Here is a 19,832-nt window from a genome sequence, read left to right as displayed (position 1 = left end):
TATATATATATATATATGTTATTAAAATATATTTAAAATCAATATATTACTACAGGTGGGGTCCAGCAGTTGAAAATCCTATAGATGATGTTTAGGGCTATTAATAGGTTAGGTTTACACCTGACAAAATCCAAATTTCGAATGGATCCGGCACAAATCAATCCCATGTCTGACCCATTGACGGCCCTATGGATACATGTTAAGGAAATTAGAGCAGCCAATTATGATATGTCAGAGCTTCATACACACTTGAATCATGATAGAGGTGTCCAAGTTAGCCAAGAAAACACTTTGAACACCGAAAGATATTTTCTTCTCTTCCTTCTATTGTTCCCTATAATGAGTGAAAGAAACTGCAAATACATTCTATTTATATTTATATTAATAAAAATATTTTGTAAAATATATGATACTGTATAAAATTATCTGATACAGTATACCCTTACTCTAACAATCAGGTATACTTGTAAAGAATGCCTGACATTTAACTGATTAAACCACAAATTATAGTCACCCAATATATAGTTAGCCATAACTTCCAACTTAATCCAACACTTCCAGTATGTCAGATGTTGGGAGAACCACAAAAACACACATAGATGAGTCTACGATAGTAATCCAAAAGCACCAAACAAACAGGAGAAGAACACATCCATTTAACATGGAAAAATCCTTTTTAAAAAAAATCACGGCACAAAGCAATAAATGATCACTGTGAAAGTAGAAATTATAAAGAAAGAATGCAACTCAAATTAAACTAAACTCATTATAATTATTTTATACATGCCATATGTCCATTTATTTTGACAATTCAAAATTGAAGTATATCCAAAGCTCAAGTGTACCACACCACAAGAAACATGGTTGGAACCTTACTAGTGGCCACGATAATGTTTATTCGATCATCCAAATTGTTCATAAGGTCATACAAACCTAGCTGAAAAACTTATGAGAGCACAATAGCTTTTGGTTGCTGGCTTCAAAGCCTATTAGATGAGTGGAAAACACAAATATCAGCTTGATCCAAAACTTTTGTGGTCACGAGAAGTTTTCGATTGTGTTCAATCCTCACTGTTCCTTGTGATGATATGCTTTGATTTTGGGCCCAAGCCTTAAAATAAGCTGGCAAAATCGGATGGGCAACGTAGAGAAAATTTGGGCTCATGCCTTAAAATTAGTTGGCAAAACCGATGGATGACGATAAAAAGAAATACATCATGGCAGATCCACAGAGTTCCGACACTTGGAATTTGAACATGTGCCACATGTATTTTAAAGAGAATATCCAATGGCCCACATTCAATATGTAGGGCCCATCCGCTGACTTGGCCGGATTTGGACTGATATGTAGGCTACACTGTTATTTTCTTAGGACGTCCATGATAAAGGCTCGGAACTTGCACCTTGACATGGCCCAACCAACATGCATTCATCTGTATATAACTTCCCTATTCTAAATTTTCTTTTTGAATTTGGTACAAGTCCATCAAAAGTCAATCAGATGGCCAGCAATTGTATGGTTTTTGATTGCCTAAATCTCACTCTGGGTGAACTTCATGATGATGGGCCCACTTATTGTGTGGTTCGAAATGTCCTACACATGACACATGGTGAGAAAAGAAGTGTAGTTTGCGAACTGCCTGTTTTAAATTACGTCATTGTAGATAGAGTGTCACCACCCAAAATTATTCAAACAATTCGATTTCAGTTTATTTTTGAAAGTTAAAGATGGTGGTGGGCTGTCTACTGCGAATTTAATCCACACCGTCAATTGATTTTCCTGCATGGTGGTGATACATACTCGAAGGCAGTTACTGCAATCAAAAGCTATGTGGGGCCCACCAAGCTGTTCAAAAAAAATGAGGCAGATTCAAAACTTAAGTGAACCACACTGTAGGAAATAGTGGGGTTGGAAATGCCGGCCATTGAAACTTTCCTGGATTGTTTATATATGTCATCCAAACCGTTCATAAGGTCAGCCTAACTGGGATGAACTAAAAACAAAAATATTAACATAATAAACGCTTTGTGGACCTGCAATTAATACCCTAACATGAGCTGGAGAAATGGCTGGATGGGTTGGATTTCGCACGGACATCTTGGTAGGTTCGGCGTAGCTTCCCACTGTAGTGAATTCCTGTAGGTGGGGCAAAGGCAAGAAATAAATGATCGATATGAGATTCTCCTACTGATTTTCATGACATACCGGTTTCGGTTTCGGATGGGAATAAAAGGCTTGTGATATGCAAAACTTATATCTTTAGTGTGATTTCTCCTGTTTTAATGTGATTATGGCTTATAAAAGTATGATACATGTGATGGAATTCCACTACATCAAGAACAGGTTGAGATGCATAGATATGTTACAGTTTCCAAAGGTATATATATATATATATTACTTCTCTCTTGATTATCATTGTTTAACATAATTATTTATTTGTTTGTGATTGAATAGTGTAAATTTACTCAAATAGCATTGAAATATTGGAGGAAACCAAAAATACAAGGTATAACTCACAACCCACAAACCAATAATAAATTTAGCAACTATTGGCATTGGGTAGTGGTGATTGATGTGATTGCAAGATTGATATAATAAAATAATAATAATACACAACATTGCTCCCTATTTTTCCTAAGATTAAAAGAATTGGTTTTTTAGGTCTCTTTTCTTCTTCTTCTTCTTCTTCTTCTTCCTCTTCTTCTTTGTTTCTTCTTCTTATTTATTTATTTATTTATTCACTTTTTCTTATTATTCTTTTTTAAGGTGTTACAAATTGCCGGCTAACACATCTGTGTTTATATATAAAAAAAATTTTAAATTATTTCTCTCAATTTTTTATTTCTATAACTTTTTTTTAAAAAATGTATATTCATTTTATTTGCATGTAACACCAGTAAGCCTCAGTCATTTGATTGCCAGCTAGCATTCAATGGTTAAGTGGGTCACCCCCATATATATATTACACCTTAAACTTCTTGGTCTACATGACTTTTGATTTTTTTAAATAATTACTTCATCATACTGAGGCACATCAATACACACACACACACCATGGTGGGACCTACACAAAACTTACGGTGGGTGTCCCATGCCAACTAATTCCTATGGATACACTTAGTGTTGGATCACAATGATTTTTTTGATGGACGCTAAACATGGGGCATTGTACCTGATCAACTGTGTGCATCTTAATAATGTCCCACCCAACTCTAATTTAGTAACCTAATCATATTTTCGTCCTAAAAAGGTTTTCTTATTTACATACCTTACGTGTTGCAATAAGTAGGGACTTGCCTTTGGATTTTGATTTCTTTCAATGACACAAACCATTTATTTAATGGGCTCCCCTTCCATTAGGATGCTTTAAAAAAAAAAGAAAAAAAAGAAAAAAAAAACTTAGGTTGAATTTCATAACAACAAATTAAAACAATTGAATTTTTCGTCAGCGATATATACATAATCATTGAATTTGCTTCATAGATTGTGGGCCACAAGAAGAGTGAAATTGTTTGATTTTTCAAGCAAAAATTCTAAGCATTAATATTAGCTCTCAATGTAATTTTTAGGTTATGCTGATCATCGACAGTCTGTAGTGCCGTAAAACCCGTACAACTATGACATGTGTACCATTGAAAAGACCACCATTTTTTTCAAAGCTGTAAGGTGCATCAATGGTTGGGCTTGGCTGGAATTTGGGGCCCGTTACTTCAATTTAAGCTCATTCAAGGGCATTTTTGTCATATGTCATGCATGATGCATGGGACACCTCTGATGAACAGCCCAGATTTCACAGGCTTGATTAGGGCCTACTTGGCCCATCCGTTGCCTGGGCCAAGCTGGGTCCTAGGTGTTATTTTGTGGGCTGTTCTTGGCAGACCTTGACTGGAATATGCCCTTCAAACCCTAAATGGGATAAGCCCAGCCCAGTTAAGTAAAGGGCACAATAGATTCATCTCACCCTATGGCTGTGAAACTGTCCACGACCTGCTCTACATCAGTCCTGGAGAGGAAATGAATCTGGAAAGACAAGTATATGAGCTTATGATCCCTATAGATGTTATACCCTTGTCAGGGTCCAATAAGCCTTCAAAGTCAGCACATGAGTTTGCATGTCATATTCATGATTTGCATAACGGGATTAGAAAACAAATTAACGCAAGTAATGAGAAATATAAAATCACTACTGACTCTCAACGCAGATTTAAAGAGTTTATGGTGGGTAACCATGCATGTCATGGTTTGCATAAGGCCTGAGCGGTTTCTCTGCAAGGAATCATGAAGAAATTACATGCCCTCAATGTAGATCCTTATAAAATATTGAGAAGAATGGGCTTTAATATGTATGTGGTGGATCTTCCATCTAACATGGGCATTAGCTCCACATTCAATGTGGAAGACCTTGTGTCTTGTGATTGACCCACAACTTCACCCCCTAGCATTCATACCTACAAACCCTCACTTTGTTCTAGACGATAATGACCCTGACCCTTCCCGAAGCCCATGGCTCGTGCCCAACTATTCTTCTCATCCTTTACCTTCTCTAGGATCTATACCTTAATAAAGAGAAGGGATAGAGGATATTCTGCATGGTTTTCGCCCAAAATGGAGGATACTAGAAGTATCTCGTGAAGTGCGAGAACATGCCAACATTGGATAACATGTGGATCATAGAATTAGAGTTTCATCGTTTCAACCTAGACCTCCTCGAGCGCTTCCGCACCCATACTTTGTTAGAATGGTGAATTCTTTTTAGACGGAGAGAATTGACGATGACATCAGAGCATCATCCTATCGTGTATACTAGAGGAGTAGAAAGACCTTAACTAAGGTCTCAGTTTCATTATGGTGGGACAATTAATATGTGGGGCCCTGTAGGTTGATATGAAGACCCCATATGCATGGTTTGTACATTTGTAAGACTCCATACTGGAAAGATTTATATGGGTTTCTTTTATTGGAGATTTTGACCATTGGATTTCATGTGGCCAATCAGACCATCAGATTATGATGATTGAGCTATTGGACTACTTAGACCACTAGATCTTAGACCTTATGTGTCCCTTTTTTCTTCCTTAGCTATTATTTATTTTGGATATGATGAATATTTTATATTGGTTTTATTTGTTTTAGATGGCTTATTTTAAAGTAAGCCACGTTTTATTTAAGTGTAGAGGCAATTTTGTAATTAAAATTTCTAAAAAGTATAAAAGCAAATGATGTACGACGTGGTACATATACATTCTTAGCATAGTTGGACCAAAAAAGGCGAATCATAAATTGGGCATAACTTTTGATCGGGGTATCGTTAGGGGCGCACAACCTGTTTCTAACAATCTCCATCTCCATTCACGAGGCTCTCTCCATTCATGAGGAGTCAGTTTACCCCTGTTTCTAACAATCTCCATTCACGAGGATCTCTCCAAGCCAACGGTTTCAACCTAGAAGTGGTTGCTGATTCTTCTTTTTTCAATGGTAATAGCACCCGTGGTCCCCCTTCATCTCTAGTGGTGAAATGGAGGAGACCCCCATGTGGTTGGGTTAAGATAAACGTAGATGGGTCGGCGAGGGGCAATCCAGGTATGTCAAGCGGTGGGGTGTCTGCAGAAATGAGCAAGGTGTATTGCTATTTGCATTCTATGAGGGATATGGAGTGGGCTCCAACATTAGTATCGAACTCCAAAACATCATTACAAGAAATTGGCCTTTTACCAACAACCTTATTTCCGACGAAATCAATTTCGTCGGTAAAAGATCATTAACGAAATATGATTTCATTGGCAAAAGATTCCCGCCACGACTGAATATGTTCCTACCATTATTTACAATGACGGCCTGCAAACTTTTCTCGATGAAATTATTTATCGTCGGTGAAAACTCTTTTCCCGACGATTATTTCGTTGGTAAATGTAATTTTTCCCAATGAACCAAATAGTTCGTCTGCAAAAGTTCGAAGAGGTTATTTTTCCAACGTTATACAATATCGTCGGTAAAGGAGTTTTTACCGATGAAATACATACATTGTCGGCAAAAATCGGTATTTTGAATTTTTTGATAAAAATAAAATAAAATTTGATAAATTTTTTAAGATTTTGACAATAAAAATTTAGAATTTGTATTTTTTTTTTGAAATATTTGATAATAAATATGATATTTTGTTAAAAGTTTTGGTAGAAAAATTAAGAGTAAAAAATATACATTTTGAAAAAAAACGTGATTTTTGAAAAAAAATGTGATTTTTAAATGGAAATTGAGATTTATCTGTGAAAAAAATAACATTTTTTACTAAGTTATTAGGCACATCTACTAATTGAACCTTTCACCGTTTTTCGACAATTCTAATCAGTCCAAATTGAAGAGTAAATAACTTCATATGTTTAAATCAAAATTCACTCAAATTGTTGATCAATCTTGTATGCCTAATATCTTTCTCATATGTAGCCTGATCGAGGCGAGTAACTAGTCAAATTGAGGGTATTAATCAGTAAAATAGAGTGAATGGACCAGATCACATGTAGAATGGGCCAAATATTTTGGTCAAAATTGTGACCCAACTTATTGACCTCGTGAGAACCTAAGAATTGATGTTAGTAAGTTTTGTGGGGCCCATCATGATGTGTGTCGAACATCAACACCGTGCATTTGATGTGTCCCCTTTAGGTTATGAGATTTCTCAAAACTCATCTGTATTCAAAATTCAAGTGGGCCATACCATCTAAAACTATGTGAAGACATCCTAAAAAATATAAAAGCACTTGGTGAGAGAGAGAGCAACAGCGAGAGAGAGAGAGAGAGAGAGAGAGAGAGAGAGAGAGAGAGAGAGATGGATGGGTGCTAGAGTCGTTTCGGCTTAAAACAAAACCTTATTGCTGATGAAAATTTTCGTCGGTAAAAGGCTGTAAAAATATTTGGGTCCACCCGTACTCTATCAGCCTCATCCACTCTGCATATATGTTTTTAAATATACTTATGAGCTACACCAAAAAAAAAAAATTACAAATCAACATCTATGATCAACCACACAAAGTGAAATAATATGTCCACCATTCATTTTGTCCCCCTTTACTGATAAAAATCTCCTTTACGGACGATATTGGCTAACGTTGGTAAAAATAGCCTCTTGGTGGGAATATGTTTGGTATGGGCAGGAATCTTTTTCAGACGAAATATGATTTCGTTGGTAAAAGTAATATATAAGTTCGTCGGAAATCAATTCGTCCGACAGGGCTCTGTGGGGCCCACCATGATGTAACTGTTTTATCCATTCCGTTCATCACTTTTCTCAGATCATTTTAAGGTATGATCCTAAAAATGAAGCAGGTTCACAGCTCCTGTGGACCACACTAAAGGAAGCTGTAGTGATAATGACACCCACCATTGAAACCTTTCCAAGGGCCACCGTGATGTTTTTTTACCATCCAACCTATGCATAATGTCATGTAGACGTGGATGAAGTGAAAACACAAATATCAGCTTGATCTGAAACTTCTCCAACTCCCAAGAAGTTTTTATTGGTGGACGTTCAATCCCCACTTTGTGCTCCACTTAAGCCTTGGACCTGTCTCATTCATAATCATATATTGGGCCCACCTAGATGTGATTCACATATCCAGCTCATTCATTATGTGTGTCCCAATTGGATGAGTAGTCAGACCAAGTTTCAGCCGCATCCAAAACTTATGTGGGCCTCACCAAGTGCTTTTATATTTTTTAGGATGTCTTCACATAGTTTTAGATGGTATGGCGCTCTTGAGTTCTGTATACGGATGAGTTTTGAGATATCTCATAACCTAAAGAGGACACATCAAATGCACGGTGTTGATGTTCGACACACATCATGATGGGCCCCAGAAAACTTACTAACATCAATTCTTAGGATCTCACACAAGGTCAATAAGTTGGGTTACAATTTTGACCAAAATATTTGGCCCATTTTACAAGTGATCTGGTTCATTTACTCTATTTTACTGATCAATACCCTCAATTTGACCAGTTACTCGCCCTGATCAGGCTACATATGAGAAAGATATTAGGCATACAAGATTGATCAACAATTTGAGTGAATTTTGATTTAAACATCTGAAGTTATTTATTCTTCAATTTGGACTGATTAGAATTGTCGAAAAACAGTTAAAGGTTATTCATAATATCAAAAAGATATAAATGAAGAGAAAACACAAACATCAGCTTGATCCAAAACTTCTATGGCCTCCAAGAAATTTTCAATGGTAGAGGTTCAATCACACTATTTCTTGTGGTGTGGTTCACTTGAGCTTTGGATATGCTTCCTTTTTGTTCTTTAGACCTCAAATTATCTGTTAACATGGATGAACGGAGTGGATAAAATAAATAAATAACGGTGGACCCCACAGAATTTACTCAGTATGCTAAGGGTAATGAGTAACTCTCCTAAATGTAGTGGAGATGGTTTTCCTTAAAACATTCATAATCATATATTGTGCCTGCCTAGATGTGATTCACATATCCAACCTACTCATTATGTGTGTCCCACTAAGATAAGGGGTTAGACCAAGTTTCAGCCGCATCCAAAACTTACGTGGGCCCCACCAAGTGCTTTTATATTTTTTAGGATGTCTTCACATAGTTTTATATGGTATGGCCCCCTTGAGTTTTGTATATGGATGAGTTTTGAGATATCTCATAACATAAAGGAGACACATCAAATGCACGGTGTTGATGTTCGACACACATCATGATGAGCTCCACAAAACTTACTAACATCAATTCTTAGGTTCTCACGAGGTCAATAAGTTGGGTCACAATTTTGACCAAAACATTTGGCTTATTTTACATGTGATTTGGTCCATTCACTCTATTTTACTGATCAATACCCTTAATTTGACTAGTTACTCGCCCCGATCAGGCTGCATATGAGAGAGATATTAGGCATACAAGATTGATCAACAATTTGAGTGAAAATTGATTTAAACATCTAAAGTTATTTACTCTTCAATTTGGACGGATTAAAATTGTCAAAAAACGGTTAAAGGTTCAATTAGTAGATGTGCCTAATAATATAGTAAAAAATGTTATTTTTTTCATAGATAAATCTCAATTTCCATTTAAAAATCACGTTTTTTTTTTCACAAATCACATTTTTTTTCAAAATGTATATTTTTTTTACTCTTAATTTTTCTGTCAAAACTTTTAACAAAATATCATATTTATTATCAAATATTTCAAAAAATAAAATAAAATACAAATTCTAAATTTTCATTGTCAAAATCTTAAAAATTTTATCAAATTTTATTTTATTTTTATCAAAAAATTCAAAATGCCGATTTTTGTCAACGATGTATGTATTTCGTCGGTAAAAACTTCTTTACCGACGATTGTTTTCATTAGTAAAAAGTTCCTTTACCGACGATATTGTATAACGACGGAAAAATAGCCTCTCCAATCTTTTGCCGACGAACTATTTGGTTTGTCGAGAAGATTTACATTTACTAACGAAATAATCGTGGGAAAAGAGTTTTCACTTACGATAAATAATTTCATCGGAAAAAGTTTCCAGACTGTTGTTATAAATGGTGGCGGGAATATATTTGGTCGTGGCGGGAATCTTTTGCCGGCGAAATAGGAAAAGTTATTTTTATCGACGAAATCAATTTCGTAGTCGGTAAAAAGCCAATTTTCTTACTGTATCTTCAGTGATTGGAGAAGGATGCGAGGCCCGAATGGAGTGATTCCACTTTATCCTTCTTCTCTTTCCCGTTGTTCCAAGGTAAGCATCTCTTATTCCCCATTTTATCTCTACTTCTTTCTCCGTCATTACCTTTATTTTCTTTCTTCTTCTTGCCAAACCCAACCCAATCTAATCTCTCCGTCCCTCTACCCACATCCAAACTATCCCAAAGGTATGCACGTACACCTACACACCTTCATGAACGCACATGCATTCGTACCACCAGCCACGTGTGTGGCCCTTCTTCTTTTTTCTCTCTTTCTCTCCTTTCTTCCCTAGAACGAGGATTCTAATTTTTCCCAATTTGCCAAATTCCCAAATTCATCTAAATCCCCACTTTCCCACCTTCCAAATTCTTAACCCTTAGCTATCTAAAACCCTAATTTTCCCATTTTACCCCAAAACCACTAAATTTCCTAACTCTAATTTCAAATCCTAACCTAAATGCCTAATTCCCCAATTCTAGCCTATCCAAACCTTAATTTCCTTCAATTCCATCATCCTAACTATAATTTTGAATTTATTAAAACTCAAACCATCCCTCCCATCCAAAATAGCCTTGTTATTGTAGGATTCATGATGTGCATACAAGGTTTACACATAAATCGAGTTATTGCCAACGTTAAATGGGAGTTCCATCTTCCGTAGGACAATTTTCCTCTTTATCTTATGATTATCTATTTGTGGAAACATTTATGTTTTGAATTTCATGCTAGTTGTAAATTTGAATTTTCTCAAATGGTGGAAGGAAAGTCTGATTTTGCATTCTAATTACTTTAGTTAACTTATGATTTGATTATCTCAATGCATTCATACTAGTTTAGGGCTTTCGTCCTACATCATCAACCTCATATAAGATCATTAAAACTTGTTCTCATTGGCTATAACATAAATAAACAACAGATCATAATAACCATGCTAAATTACCTAGTCTCCGTTTACAGCCTCATCTTGTCGTATTCAATAAGATCGAAAACTGATACCTTTGCTAATAACCTTTGATTTCCCCCCACCATTCCACCAAATGCAAAAATTGGTAGGCAACACACAATATAGAAACTCCCAGATGTAATGTGGGATTCATCTTGCCCAATCATCATGTGGGCCACACCAAAATGAAGGAACAAACAGGAACTCTGGCCTTTAAAGTCTCAGTCGTGCCACAAGGGACGTTTCTTTGGGATGTCTGGTGAACACAAGGGATGCGGATTGCTTATAGACATTGCCAGCAGTGACCTTGCAACTCTTGTGGGCCCCACCAATGATGTATGTCCACTGTACTTTTTTATTCGCCATCTAACATGTTAATGAGATCACACATCTGGATGAAGGGAAAACACAAATATCAGGTTGATTCAAAACTTTTATGGCTCCCATAATCATGACAACAGCAGGACACTACAAGAAAACAGTGCAAAGCCGACACTGGAGGGGTTCCTTTACTGGCGCTAACTAAAACAGGGCGTTGGTAAAAAATCCCTATATATACCAAATAAAAAAACCTAACCTTATTTCCTGCAATTTTGTCTCTGTCCCTCTCTCCCCACCCCCCATTTCTCTCGCCCTGCCGCGACTCTCACTTTCTCTGCCCCCAATTTCCTCTCTGTTTCCCCCTCTCTCTCTCCATCTTCCTTGTTTGGTAGTGTGGATTGCCATCGATTCTGCCATCAATCTCCTCCGTGTCCACGACCCTGCCTCTCTTATCACCCGTGCAGACGCCGCTACCTCTCCCTCTCGCCTGCCTAGATCTCTCTCTCTCTCTCTCTCTCTCTCTCTCTCTCTCTCTATGCAAGAGCATTAAGGTTATACGTTCATGAAATGGCGTGGATGCTCCCACAGGTGCCAATCAGCACTGTATAATAGATCGTGCACTTCCATCAGGTGAGGCCTAGCATGCGCATGCTTGGGACTTGCAGGCTGTTCTGGCCTTAATGTGGTGATGTTATTTGGGTGATTATGTTTGATTGAATATCCCATTAGGTCCTGGATCTAATGGGATCTAATTAGGGGGCCCATCGATCTTGCTTGACAGGTGTTTGATAGAATGCCTGTGAAGATCTTAATCTTGTGGAATGGCTGGTTCTGATTCTCTTCTTCTATATATTTTTATACATATTTAGTTGGTAGTAGTATGCCTTTGGTTGAGAGACTGTTGTTGTTAATCCTTGTTCACTAACCAAGCAAGTGCCATGTTTGATTGAATTTGATGTGCATTGTAGCTGCCAAGTGGCTGGCCATGTGTGTGTGTGTGTGTGTGTGTGTGTGTGTGACCAGTTTCAAGTGCATTGCAGGCAGGTAGGACAGAGACATGCCTTTGATAACTTGATGAATGTAGATGGCATAGGCTGGGGCTGTAATCAAAGAAAGAAAATTGTTGGTGTTCTAAGCTGCTAAGATTTAGCAAATAGAATTAGATTTCAAAATCTGTCCAATTGTGGCACTTCATGCGAGATCTGGCTGGCAATGCAAGGCCTTTATATGTGTGGCATCCTAAAAATGAGGCTGGACACCCCACCAGATATAGGCCCCATCAACAATGTTAGGTTACCAATATTAGCCACGTTGTTTTTTTTTTTTCAACTGCACTACTGTACTTAGGATGGCCATTCCAAATTTAGCTTGTTAGTCCTTTCAGATTATTAATATATTATTTTTTCTAAGGTTGACATTCGTGCACCAACCCCATAACCAGCTTGGTGGTAGCAGCCTTCCAACAATAGGTTGGGTTAAAATTGGCACAACTTAAACCATTCAGGTAGTTTGCAATAGCCTTAAAAATTACTAAAATAATAGTATTGTAGGCAATTTTATACAACCATATGGACTATATAGGTTGTACAGTTATATATGTTATGAAATGGTGTCAATTTCCAATTTATAATGCCCACATCAATTTCAATCTTGTTGAGAAAAAAAGATAGCTGAGCTTTATAGTCTGTTAAAAAATGTACTTGGACAATCTATGATAGCCAGATATTTCATTTCAACAAAGATGCAGGATCCAAGACCACTATTGTATTCACATGTTGCATTACAACATGAAACACCCTGGCCATTATCATCTGCACATTGTAGATATTGATTAACTATAGTTCCGACAATGACCAGAGATGTATCTGTTGTATCAATGGTAGGAAAGATTGAAAGAAACAAACACACACACAAACACAAAGCTCTGCCATATCTAGCTCAGTTGTGCTAAAGGGACTGCCATGGGAAGTCAATCTCTTGTTAAGGAAACGAACTCGAAAATTAAAAACTTTGCCTCTTCAGATGGTTACCTCCGGTATTCATATTTCACAGTCGGTAGCTTCATCAGCTGCAATAGAAGGGTCGGTGACCATGCCATTTGTGACTTCTTTAAAAAATAATTCCTCAGTTGATGACTTTGGAGCAGGAGTAGAGGTCAAGCCAGTAACTAGAACAGGACCTCCATGGCTAATTGGGATCCTAGCATCTTCCACACTTATCCAATTCTCATTGTTTACAACTCTTATATTGCTTCCTGCTACATGCTCTATGAGGTTTGGTTCCTTGGTCAGGTCAGCCAGTGGATTTCCTATGTGGGGCCCAAGTGGTCACAATGACTGTTGGATTGGATGGCTCCACCATCGATCATAAATGGCCCAAGATGTACCCTTACTGGATGATTATGTCCATTTGAATACGGAACTGTAAAATGGAAATAATGAGCATTTTTCAGGACTTGAATGGCCTATGATCATTGGTGAGCCCTTGGGGCCCATGTAGGGATTTGCATCATGATACTAAGGCAAGAAGAATTCTCATTGCTCCTGTTTCTATTATTTCTATATTTTCTTTCTTTCTTGATTTTTGTAGGCATTTTTTTGGTTTTCTAATAAAGTTGCTTTCTTTTATGCACAACTCCAATAATAACTTTGTGCTCGAGCTGGACTTTTCGCCCTTCACTTATTCTCTTTTCCTCAGCCTACTCTGTCAAAATCCACTGGCAATGGTGTAGAGTTCCTAAATCAGCACATTTCTTTGAAAATGTTTCATGACAGAGAGAGCTTGTGTTGTTTGTGTTGTTTTCTATGACATATATGCAAGGAATAGATTATAAATTGGTAAAATGGGAGCCTTCATATCAAGATTGACACATTCTTTATTCATTTGCTAGCCTTTTTATTATGTTTTCATGTTTTTTTTTTTCTTTTGTCTTAACTCTCTCTTAGTATTGGAAAAAAATGCATAGGAGTTGTTTGTTAAAACCTCAAAGAAATGTGATTTTGTGGAGAATGGTATGCTTTTAGTTTGGTTCTACTCTCTCTCTCTCTCTCTAACTTCTTGAAATGTGGAAAAAGCAATGGATGATGATCTGTCTTGGTTGAATGGTTTGAGCCATGAAACCAATGAATGATGTTCAGGAACCCATAAATAGTTGGTTATGGACACTGATTCTGTTTTTCCTCTGTATTGGGCAGGAATACTTGCTAATGTTTCAGAGGCTTGTAAGCAAGATCTTGACTTTATGTGTCCCAACCATTGCAGTAATTCGGTGAATTTCTACATACGAGATAAATTACAATTGTTATTTCTAGCTGACTCCAATTCTAACATGTTTCCAAGTTCAAATGATTGCATTTATTTCATAATCTTGGAATTAGTTTCTAACACAAGGTGACTGTCCAAACAGAGGACACGTAGTTGGCGCGGGCTGCATTTTTGCATTGGCACATGACTATCGGCTCATGGCCTCTAACTATGGTTATATTTTCATGAATGAGAAAATGATTAAAATCACCAAGGGTGCATTTGGATGTGTAATTGAATTGAATTGCAATAACAATTGAATATGTTCATTCATGACCAAATTGTAATTACATTTTATTTTTTTAAAGTCATTGCAATTGCAATTTGGAGCCTAGTTATCAATACTTGGGAAGGTATATGCAATTCAGAAGTTAGAAAATAACTTAAGTTTAATTTTCATATCCGCTTTCAATATACCATGGCCACGCTGAAGTTTGGATTGAATTGCAATTGTTAGTATAATAATTTCTAAATAACTGAATTGTGAATTTCTTAGGAGGTGTTTGGTTGTTGGTTTTTATATTTTCCAGCTTAAAATTTCTCTGATTTTTACAAAATTTATGTTTAGTTCACATTTTTTTTGTTTGTTTTTACATTTCAAATTATGAATTTCTTTGATGTGTTTGGCTGCTGCTATTTATATTTCTTAGTTTAGACATTACCTGATTTTTTAAAAGTCATGTTTAATTTACATTTTTTTGGCCTAAAGAATTTAAACATAAATTAAGACATTTCCTAAGTTTTTGTATCAACTAAACAAAATTAATTCTTCATCAATAAATATTACAGGCCCTTTAGCATCCATTTCGAATGGTATACATACTCATTGTGGAAACTGGAAAATCTTTGTTTGGAATTCAAATCACTTGTGCATCCAAAAGCAGCCTAAATCAGCTTAACTCAATTAGGAAATAGACATGGATACTCTCATTTCTTATTTCCTTCTTTCTGATAACATCATCAATGTATGTTGATTTGGGGTTGCCATTGACACCGGGGAATGTGACTGTTCTCCAGCTCAAGCTAAAGTGAGGAAGGCATTTTATACAAATGTTCCTGATGAATATTTGCAAGCTGTTGAAGATCTAGTTGTCCCAAGGACTGAATTTGGTAATGCATCAGAGAAAGAGCATTACCATGTGAAGGTATTATTTTAGCCTCTGTGGCTACTTTGTTACTAGTTTCCATTGAATAGATGAAGTCGTAATGCTCAAAGTTTTTTTTTTTTTTTTTTTTTTCTTTTTTTTTTTGGGTTATTTAATGTAGGTGCTTGACAAACATGGAGTGACTCTTTCATGCAAATGTTCTACAACAGAAGATGGTGGAAAACTTGAGCTTCATAAGGCAAGTATTAACTCTAGTTAATATTCATAACTAGATGCTATTAGTAAAATGCATGTGCATTGCATTTAGGAAATAATTCAAAGTATGCAAAAGAACAATAAAATCACGGATCACTCCATGATTTATATGATCGAGGTTAATCTGTGTATGTTGATTGCTCTCTGGGGACCAAAATGTGTCCAGAAATGGATCCATCCATGCATGAGTGAACCATTGTTCTGTCCATCGGATGGTTTACATGTCAAAAATCCAGCTCATTCATCAGGTAGTGTACACTTTGCACATGCCCTGGGCCAAAAACTGATGTTGGTCTGCTAATCAAGGAAAATTATGCTTCTATGGGAAAAATCCTAGTACACTGCACATATACTCAGGCCAAAGATCATATTGCTCCTTTGTGATAAATGGGTTGGGAATCTTAGAATCAGATTTTTGTGAAGGTTTTAGCATTACAACTGAAATGCTGGTAAGATTCTCACGTGCTTGTGTAATTAGTGAATGTAGGGGCGTCTGCAATTAGCATGAAACAGATCTTTTCCATAAAGAGTAGTCAAATACAAAATTTTGGATTCTTAGATTGATATTCAGTCTGGTACATGTTACAGGTTGAACTAATCACAAAGCGGCATTTCATCGCAGATACATTATGCCTCAATAAGGATTTTCACTTGAAGCTGACGCTGTTTGCTAGGGGGGCTTAGCTAGCCTCTAGGAAAGGATTATATTGGAGACAGGTTCTCGGTTGGTGCAGTTTGGCACAACAGATTTAAGGTTTTCAAGGGTAAAATGTTTCCAAAAATTGTTTGTTGGAGAAAAAATTCTCAAATTTTTGGTGATTAGCTGTCGCCATCTGGAACAACGTCATATACTTCTGAAATTTGACCTTTGCTATTATGTTTATTGACTGATTTAGGCAGTAGCAATGGGCTTCCAACTCATGGCAGCAAGCTTTAATCTTCCAGGCTTTGGAGCTTTATATCTATTTGTTGGTGGGATGCTACTGTGAGTAATTACACCCTAGCCTGGATATTTAATGATCTTGAAGATGAACACAGAACTAGAATAAGCTTGTAAATATTTAGAAACTGACACCAAATCTTTGAATCTAGCGTACATTTGGAAAAGGCTATTCATACCATTTTTATGGAAGAACCAAATTTCTCTTTCTCAATGGCAAAATACCTTAGAAAGCTAAATGTAAATGTCTCCCTTGTGGTTAACTTGTAGTAAACTTTATAGTTATCTTCAAAGTAAATAAAAACTGAGACTTTGAATTTCTTAGTTGCATCACAACAAGTTATAGAAATCTCACTGCTTGTACAACAAATTGAATTTGTAGTTGGTAGTCCAAGCTTGACCAACTGAGTGACTTCGGCCCATTGTTTATCCATCAGCAAGCTTTTGAAAAGTACCTTTTCGCATTTGAAAAAGTGCATGCGTCTGCAATCCTTTTATAGATTCAAACTTGCTACTTTGTTTGAAATTGAAGCACGTGAAACTTATTATGCTCTTATTTAGAGTCCTGGAAAAAGTGATTGTTAGTTTATATTATCAAATTATCTGGTGTCAAATAAATTCAAAACACAGACAATGTATATATACATTTTTTTTTTTTTTTGAGAGATAACACAGAAGAATTGATTAAAAGAGAAAGGAAAAAAACAACAAAACAGAGAGGGCACAGCTCTGCTGAGATAGTAGACCGGCTACATAGCAAGAAAGTCAAAATTACAATCAATTGGCTTGGGCGAGAGGGAAGCCCATTCAACCACAAAATGGATAGCCCTACACGCAATGATGTCCGCATCATTAGCTTTCTCGATAGCACCGTTCGTTTCTTTCGGTCTAGACAGCCCACCATACCGCTAGGAGCGCCATCCTCCAAAGAGGAGTCCTATGTTTCCCACATCTAACCCCGTGCCAGAATGAGTGAAGGCTGTCAGCTGAGTTTGGAAAGTAACACTGCACGTTGAAACGGTGGAGGATGATCGACCAAATCTTGTGGGTGAAGGGGCAATGGATGAAGAGATGATTTACTGATTCTTCATTGGCCATACAACATATGCAGATATTTGTTATAATCATTCCCCGTTTCCTCAGATTATCAACAGTGAGGACCCTTTGATTTCCAACCAACCACCCAAAGACAGCAATTTTGGGAGGGACCGAGTAATACCAGCCTTGATACCGTGGAAGACCAGAGGGAGGAGGGAGATCGGCAAAAAGAGAACTGTAAAGGGATCTAACTGAGAATCTGCCCTGAGTATCTGAGCACCACGATAATCTATTAGGCTCGTTGCGGTTCAGCGATTGACTGTAAATACGGTTGAGGAGAGCAGCATATTCATCAATCTCACGGTCCCTAAGGTTTCTTCTGCATTCAATGTTCCATACTAAGGTCCCTCCTTCGAAAGATAGGCAGTCTGCTACCATACTGAGAGGATACTTAGCTATGCGGAATATATTAGGATGGGTTGTGCTCCCTCCTTCGGAAGATAGGCAGTCTGCTACCATACTGAGAGGATACTTAGCTATGCGGAATATATTAGGATGGGTTGTGCTGAGATTATTTGTCCCCGCCCAGGGGTCCAACCAAAACCGGATTCGGGTGCCGTTACCAATGTTCATGGAAATGCCTCGGAGGACTTCCGGCGTAGTGGAGAGGATATCCTTCCATATTGTAGACATCCTACGGGTGCATCTGCTGTTCATCCACCAGCCGCCGTCGGATCGGCCATATTTACTTTTTATCAAGTCATTCCATAAGGCCCCATCTTCGTTCCCTAGTCTCCACATCCATTTACCCAAAAGAGCGCGGTTCATGAGTTTTAAGTCCTTGATGCCGGCTCCTCCAACTTGCTTTGGGCTGCACACAACCTTCCAGTTCATCAGGTTGAACTTTTCTTTATTTGACTTGCCTTGCCATAGGAAGTCTCTTCGAAGCTTATCCAGGGCCTTCACGATCGACGCCAGGCACTTGAACAACGACATCTGGTATATCGGGAGTTTAGACAGCGCAAAATTTATTAGGGTTAAACGACCTCCCAAAGATAAGTACCGGCTCTTCCATATGGCCAGGTAGGACCGAACCCTTTCGATGATGATGTCCCAGGACTTCTTGGGGGGCTTTCCAATACATAGAGGGAGACCCACGAAGGTGGATGGGAGAGAATCATATGCACAACAGAAAAATTCAGCGTAATCCTTAACTTCAGTTGCCTCCATGTTCACCCCCATCATGGTAGACTTAGACATGTTGATACGAAGGCCTGAAACTGCTTCAAAGCAACGGATGATGGTGCGTAAATTGCTAGCTTTTGCTAGATCAGCATCGCTGAATAGCAGAATGTCATCGGCGAATTGGATGTGAGATATTGGAACGGGCATCCCCTGTATATATACATTTTTTTTTTCTTTGCATCCATCAATATGGAACTATTTACTGGTTACTGCCTTCTGAGATTTTGAGTTCAAAATATTAGATGAGGTATATGTTCTGAGGAAAAGGCCTTTGGGGTTGGAGCCTAGCCGGCCTCAGGTTGGACTTAGACTTTAAATTCAGGATTGTTTCTCAATCAACCTAGGTTTGGACCATGTACGACTTTTCAATAGCCCGGTCTAAGTAGGGCTTAGCCCAGCCTATTAAGCAACATATCCTTTTGTCTAAAAACTTTGACTATCAGTCACTTATTTGTGATGGTTGCTTGATCAAATTGAATGGCCCATCTAGCCATTGATAGCTATGTTATATTGTTTCAACATTGCAATTAATGGTTTATTTTTTAATTCATTTATTCTATCTCCGTGGAATGCTACTTTTTTACCTTTTTTTTTTTCCTTATATGTGCACGATTTTGATCAATTGCACCTAAATTTAGGCCTACAAGCACTTCTTCAGCCTTTTGACATCACTCGTGCTTAGGAGTGGACCATATGGAGGATTTGTTTTTTGTTAAAAAATTTTTATTCAAGACCATTTTCAGCTTATTGTTGTAAATATTATAAATTTTTTTATTGTGAAGTAATATAATTTTTGTTTAATATTCATTTTTAATTGTATTGCAACATTTTTTATGTTTCAAATATGAAAAAAATAATATAGGTTTCAATTTAAATTATATATATATATATATATATATAAAGTACTGGCCCGTGCAGCAATTGAGCCTCTCAAATATATACAGCCCTATGGAAGACTTTTACCGGCGCTCGTATAGATTTTTACCC

At 37.2% G+C, this 19,832-nt stretch overlaps 2 long non-coding RNA genes across 4 annotated transcripts; both read left to right on the top strand.

The window, feature by feature from the left end:
* Window positions 1-13,256: 13,256 nt before the first annotated feature.
* Window positions 13,257-15,612, top strand: LOC131253660 (uncharacterized). Its single transcript, XR_009175275.1, has 3 exons — window positions 13,257-14,226; window positions 14,365-15,406; window positions 15,528-15,612. It is a non-coding gene; the product is annotated as an uncharacterized LOC131253660 (long non-coding RNA).
* Window positions 15,613-16,028: 416 nt separating this feature from the next.
* On the top strand, window positions 16,029-16,881 carry LOC131253659 (uncharacterized). 3 transcript variants are annotated; one of them, XR_009175273.1, is made up of 3 exons: window positions 16,029-16,071; window positions 16,245-16,386; window positions 16,519-16,881. It is a non-coding gene; the product is annotated as an uncharacterized LOC131253659 (long non-coding RNA). The 3 variants fall into 3 exon arrangements; XR_009175274.1 differs by lacking the exon at window positions 16,029-16,071 and adding an exon at window positions 16,131-16,151; XR_009175272.1 differs by lacking the exon at window positions 16,029-16,071 and having other exon boundaries at window positions 16,078-16,386.
* Window positions 16,882-19,832: the final 2,951 nt, after the last annotated feature.

The sequence above is a fragment of the Magnolia sinica genome, chromosome 8 (assembly GCF_029962835.1).
Source record: "Magnolia sinica isolate HGM2019 chromosome 8, MsV1, whole genome shotgun sequence".
Lineage (NCBI taxonomy): Eukaryota > Viridiplantae > Streptophyta > Magnoliopsida > Magnoliales > Magnoliaceae > Magnolia > Magnolia sinica.
Note: the sequence above shows the minus strand (reverse complement) of the source record. Positions and strands in the feature narration are given on the sequence as shown.